The sequence below is a fragment of the Hermetia illucens genome, chromosome 4 (genome assembly GCF_905115235.1).
Source record: "Hermetia illucens chromosome 4, iHerIll2.2.curated.20191125, whole genome shotgun sequence".
Classification (NCBI taxonomy): Eukaryota; Metazoa; Arthropoda; class Insecta; order Diptera; family Stratiomyidae; genus Hermetia; species Hermetia illucens.
In genome coordinates, this window is record NC_051852.1 from 43,442,240 (window position 1) to 43,448,685 (window position 6,446).

Below are 6,446 nucleotides of genomic sequence, written 5' to 3' on the forward strand. Positions count from 1 at the left end.
AACTAGTTAAGGTACAAAAATGTAGTAACAATGTATGACAAGGCGTTCAGAGTAGCAAGCCGGAGCAACTTCAGGGAAATGTGTGAAGGGATGGGTTCACTGTGGGTTTACTGTTCAATGAGTTTTGCGGTTCCATAAGAGAGGGCGTTCATGTGAACATATATGAAGCAATGCGCAATGCGCAATGCTGACCACATTGCCTCCTACAGTGCTCTGTAGTGTACCGTTACGGTCTTGAATGAAGTGCTCTAACACACTTCAAGGCCCTGATCCAATATGGATTGTTGTGCCAACGATTATTATTATATGAAGTTTCATTTCAATCTGTCAATTCATTCTTTGTTTACAAGTATCAACGTGTCACAGTATTTTTTACCATGAAAAAATCAAGTATCGTGCAGTGATTGAATTTCTATTTTTGGAAGGTTTAAAAGCAAAGGAAATTTATGAACGAATATTGCAATTGTATAAAGACTCTTCGCCCTCAATTAGTACAGCAGAAAGATGGGTTTCTGAATCTAAACGTGGTCGTATAAACCTTGAAGACGATCCACGTCAAGGACATCCAAAAACAGCAACAACACCAGAAATCGTAGAAAAAATACAGGATATCGTATTGGCATTTCATTGGACAGTGTAAGCAATATTTTGACAGAAAGCTGTATACACAATATTTGCCGCATTCACTAACAATGGAACAAAAACACATTCGGATGCGATTTTCTCAGCGATATTTAGAACGTTTTCGACAGGATAAAACGGATTTTCTGGTTCGATTCATGACTGTAGACAAGACTTGGGCTTATCACCATGATCCTGGATCAAAAAAAGAGGCAAGGAGTGAAGTGAACCTGGTTCTTCGGCTCCGAAACGAGTTCGTGTCCACAAATGGGCCAAGAAGGTATTACCGTAAATTAGAGAGCATCCACCGTATTCACCAGATTTGGCCCCTGCCGACTTCCATTTGTTTCCACACCCAAAAAAATCATCCGTGTAAAGCGATTTCATCAAATGATGAGGTCATAGCAGCTCTGGAAGCGTATTTTTCAGCCCTTCCAGGTTCTTACTTCTGGGACACAATTCATAAATTGAAATCTCGTTGGAACAAGTGTATTGATGTTCACGGAGACTATACTGAATAACAAAGTGTATTTCAAACCATAAAATTGTGTTTTTCTTATCGAACCGCAAAACTTATTGAACTACCTGGAAACTGTTATTCATGATGGTGATCCTTTCCCACCCTTTCTCCCTCTGCCGTAGTATTCCGTCGATATCCTTCATTGCTTCTTCCACCGCTTTCTACAATTTAATCGACCTCAACATATTTCCCATGACGCTTCAACCTATTCCGTTCACCGATTCGCCTCTACGACTCTGCAGTCCAAGAAAAGAGCGTTTTTTATGACGGTCCAATGCTCATTGATATTTTCAAGCGCGTTTCTCGGTAGATCTACAGCTAGATCAGCAAGATGTCAGCGCCTCTCTTGTTACGCACATCCAGAAGACAACTCCAAAATCTACTGCTGATTGCTCGTATGGCGTCGGTTGTGGTCGAACAATTTGCCACCAATGACGCAGCGGTGCAAGTTGCAGAAATCCACGAACCCTCCACCATTACCGTTACGCTCGCCACGATCATGCTTTGCTATCACATGCCCGAGCAAAGTGTTGTCAAATCTCACGATGACATTCAGATCACCCATCACAATTACAATGTCACATTTAGGAAGCTTCACCTGAACGGCGTTTAGTCGCTCGTAGAAAGCATCCTTCTCTACTACGGAAGTCTCCATTGGTGCGTAACATTGTACAATTGTGATGCTCCTTAAGCTAGACCGAAATCTTGCAGATAGAAGTATGTGAGAAACCAACTCCCAGGTCAAGAGAGCATGCCTTGTGTTAGCCGTCAACTCAGCTGCAAATGAGTACCTGCGTCAAATCAGGATAAGAAGCTCGGACGAGCACAATGCTGACCACATTCCCTTGTAATCTTGTAATCTACCGTTATGGTCTTGAATGAAGTGCTCTAACACACTTCAAGGCCCTGATCCAATTGGATTGTTGCACCAACGATTATTATTATTATAGTGGAAACATCCAGTGCTATTTTTTACTTCGCGTACTTCCACTCCTGTGGAGGATAGAAGTTATTGGATCTAATTTTCATTCTCATAACTCCTTTACAATCCGCTGTCCGCCGGAGATTCGAATCTGCCCTTCTAGTTCCCCTCAAGCAGAATGGCGTTTATCATTCGGTTATTCCACAACCATAGCACAAGTAGTATTCCCCGATATTATAATATAAAATAGATCGAATCGTTGGTGACTCGACAACTGCTTATCTTACATAGAGTCACTGGGTGTCTACAATGCATTCTCCTGAATGGACGATCAATTTAAAATATTTAAAAACTTTCTGAACTTTTCCCTTTATATTCATTTCTTTCTGCAAATACATCCATTAGCCTCCCTAGCAGTCAGACTGCTTGACGCATCTACCATCCAAAAGCACAAAACCCGGATTACAAAAACATCCCATAACACATTGCATAGTACACATCCTTGGCTCTGGATTTTCACATGTCAATGGACATGCGGAGCCGCATTCGGTAAAACTTGCATTCTCCCCACATTGCTGCCCCTGGGTTATGCCTGGTCCGATCACTGCAAATAAAACTCTGGAGATTAATTTATATACGTCATGGAAGCCAGGACAAGAATAATACCTAGGATGGCCATTAACAGAGGAAGTATCTTTTGTAGCATAATTTTTATCTATCCTTTTGATTATTTGCTGCTTTTTTGCCTGTAATTAAGTAGGGTACAATTTATTTAATTTGGATCATCTACATTAGAAGAAAATAAGAAAGAAATGATAACAGTGATTGTGTTCACTATTTACTGTATTTATATTTTATCCCTGAACCGGCAATATCTACTTCTGGTAGTATCTATTGAATTCAGAAGCTCAGGGTATCTGCTTTATATACTCCACCTCAATCTTCCTTCTCTATTCGTCCATTCCGTAAATAGAATAGCAGCAGCTGATTTCCTGAAAAAATGCAAGGTAAACACAAATTCTACTCAACGTGACTGTAAGTATCAGGTTTATTTGTTTGCACTTATATGCATCTGTGGAAATTAATTAAAAATGCAGCAATTGAGTAAATTAACGGTTGCACTATTCAAGATATGAATAAAATCACTCATTGCAGTGCTGCATCTTTATTATCAAGTGGAATCTACTTAAATTGCACAGTACAGTGAATAGGAATGCTTTTATCGATATCACTTTAGTATCTGTTTTGTGTCTTTGAAACATGAAGGTTTATAATAGGTGGATCGGGTAATCAGAATACGGAAATCTCACTGCCGGTACTTCACCGCAATCGACTAGCATCCCATACGGCAAAGTTCTATACATAAAGTTTCTCATGAAATTAATATATAATAACCAGTGCTCATTCTATCAATAATCGTTGAATTTCCCAGAAAATGTAAAGTAGATAAATTCAACATTCGAAATAATATTGCCTACGTGACAACCACAGAAGGTGATGCAAATACACGGCATCGAAAAAATTGAAACCACGAAGGTTATCAAATTTCGCATCCAGCAGTTTTATTTATATCTATCATAGGTTTTTTTAGGTTCAGTTCGACAAACCTTCAAGTTAGCATAATTCCGACGTTTCCACAAGTAAAAAGAATTAGGTAACGCATCCTGCTGCGAATACTAAATGGAGCGAGTAAGGTAAAATTGTTACCTCCCAGTAGGAAATGTTGGCCAATGTAACCCAATTAGGCCTGACAAGAAAGAGAGAGAGAAAGGAAGGGAAGATTCCCTCGGAGCCGAATTTTCCCCGGAGAAGCAGAATTTTCACCTCGGGTTTTTCCTCCATGGCCCTGAACCTAATCTACTGCTTTTAGGTGGAGAGGTGTCATCATCACAGTATCAGCAGGGAATACTGTCGATTCGAGTATCAGGGTAGACTAATTTTGAGCGGAAAATCTCGACCGTACTGAAGATAAATAGAGTGTGCCATATTCTACCAGATAGACTAACTATGTTCTGCAACAGTGCTCGGCTTTCGAGGCTGGATTCGTGGTGTCTTTGGTTGCTAAAATTTCCAAGTTTCAGTTCTTTGAGCTGAACGAAGCTGAAGTTTCAAATATTTTTCAGATCCGCGGAGGCTACAAAACTCATAGGAATATATTTTGAAAATTGAGAAGAATACACATATCCGCCGAATGGCTAGGCTAGGTAAAAGTTAACCTCACCGTGCTTTCCATTGATTCACGGCCGCAAGTGATTGATAAGATAAAAGGTTCATCTACTTCTCAATTCTCTTTTCCAGGCTTGCTGCCAGTATTTCGAATCTGCTCGAAAAGTTTCATCTTCGTGTCTTTCATGATTATGAGGTTTTTCACCGCCGTCACCTACTCCCTGGTTGTGTGCCGCAATCAGTGCCGTGGCATCATCCGCATATCCAACAAGATGCAATTCGTCAGGCACCTAGGTTCGTAGCAGAATATCGCATGTGGCATTCCAAAGCTGCGGACCAAAATGGGGCAAATGCACACTTAAATGTCTTTATATAAGAAATACACAAAACGGTTCATACCTGAAGCGTCCAGTTTCCGGTTTCCCGACTTGTTAACTTTTCTACCAATATAGTAGTAAAGGTAAAGTAAGACCGAAAAGCGAACACAAATTCGTATGGTATGAGGTGAACGTTAAAAAAAGATGATGCAACTTGGGGTACCGAAAATGAATCAGGGACATGAGCCACTTCTTTTTCTGCACACCGCAAGCCTTACAAAGGGCACTGCATTTTCTCGACGTGGAAATTTCTGGGTACGTCATACTTACGATGCAAAATGTTTCTGACTTTCTGTATGTCTTGTCTGTTTACTAAACCCGGGTTATTTCACAATAGATTTACCGCTTAAAGCAGCAGGTTGGAACTACCCTTGACTTCTATCCTGAAGATGATCTCTATTTCCCCGCAATAAAGAAGTTGGCTGGCTGTCTTGTCAGGACCGGTAATGACCGGTAATGAGCGCACTGCTATATCTGAGGCACCGACGAATACAGCTAGGGGTGCTTCTTGTTAAAGAAATGCCAAAATAGTAGCGTCTACCAGCTATTGTTTTTTGGTTACTGGAGACCACACAACCACTTGCGAACCCTTGGTCTTAGGACCAGACAGGAAGGTGTTAAGTAATGCCTTATCGTTAGCGATTTTGGGCAGAAAACGACCTTAGAAATTTACTATTTGACCTTCTTTAGCAGCGGAAACCTCCGATCGCTTGCACCTTGTCCAGGCAGGGTTGAATATCAATGGTGATGGAATGGCCTATAAATTTCACCTACTGGTAGAGAAATTTGCATTTCCCAGCGTTGAGAATTATTTCAAGGAGGCGTTGATAAATGTGATGTGCCACATACTCAGACCCGGTGCGGTGCGGAAGATGCGACCAGAACACCATCCAGAAACAAAAATCCAAATTTCATAATATTATACAAAGTAGATAAATTTCGAAAGGTTTGCGCCGCATTGCACAGACGAAGAATCATCCGTGTAAAAAGTGTGTAAATTCTTTGGAATGTCTTTACGATCTTCGGAGATTTGATGGTAGGCCTTGGCGCGATCCATGGTCGAAACATGTCAGGACAACACGACAGTTTGCCAAACAATGCGCAAAGTCTTGGATAAATGAAATAGGGAACCGGTCAAAAATCGTCTGCGCATTCAGGCGCCTATAATTTCCACATGGTTGCCATTCGCCATTTGGCTTTGACGGCTAGATACGTAAACCTACGGTGGTATCAGCGTACGCCGAAGTTCAATGTGGATCGCAGTGCGCGGCTACCCAAACGCCCATTTCTAAAGGCGGCCGTTGAACGAGTTCGAGACCGCTGCCTCGAATGCCGTCAGTGTGGCTATATTTTTCGTAAGCGCGGCCAATTGTCTCCGAAGTTCCATAACGTCAGCGGATTCGCGAGACACCTTTACGACCATGGAGCGCGCGTGCTCCTCGTGTATGTTATCCGCAATCGCGGGTAACACCTCAAGAGAAATTGTCGTGTGCACACGATAGGATAACGTGCGTGTCCTCCGGCAGCCGATGAAGCCACAAGGACCTTCATTTCCGGAAGCAGCTGGCTGTGTGTACGGTCGCCAAGCGTTAAATCTGTGAGCAAGTCATTCAGCGGGCGTAGGAGCACCCACAATGGTGGCACCGCGGTTAGAGCAGGAAAAAGACCCGCGACATCAGCGGAGGACACAAAGAACCGTAGGGTAAATAACTAGAGGCAACTATGACGTTCCTCCTCTCGCCATTTATCAGGTATTGTAAATAGAAGTATGTCCTCATTCCATGCGAAAAATATATATAGATATGCATTAGGGGCAAGAAAACTCAACCATGCGGACTAA

General features: G+C 41.9%; 1 long non-coding RNA gene across 1 annotated transcript; it reads right to left on the reverse strand.

The window, feature by feature from the left end:
• Window positions 1-2,635: 2,635 nt before the first annotated feature.
• LOC119654951 lies at window positions 2,636-3,280 on the reverse strand. The gene is made up of 4 exons (XR_005249866.1): window positions 3,266-3,280; window positions 2,906-3,055; window positions 2,730-2,809; window positions 2,636-2,667 (listed from the first exon to the last, which is right to left on the reverse strand). It is a non-coding gene; the product is annotated as an uncharacterized LOC119654951 (long non-coding RNA).
• Between the last annotated feature and the right edge of the window lie 3,166 nt (window positions 3,281-6,446).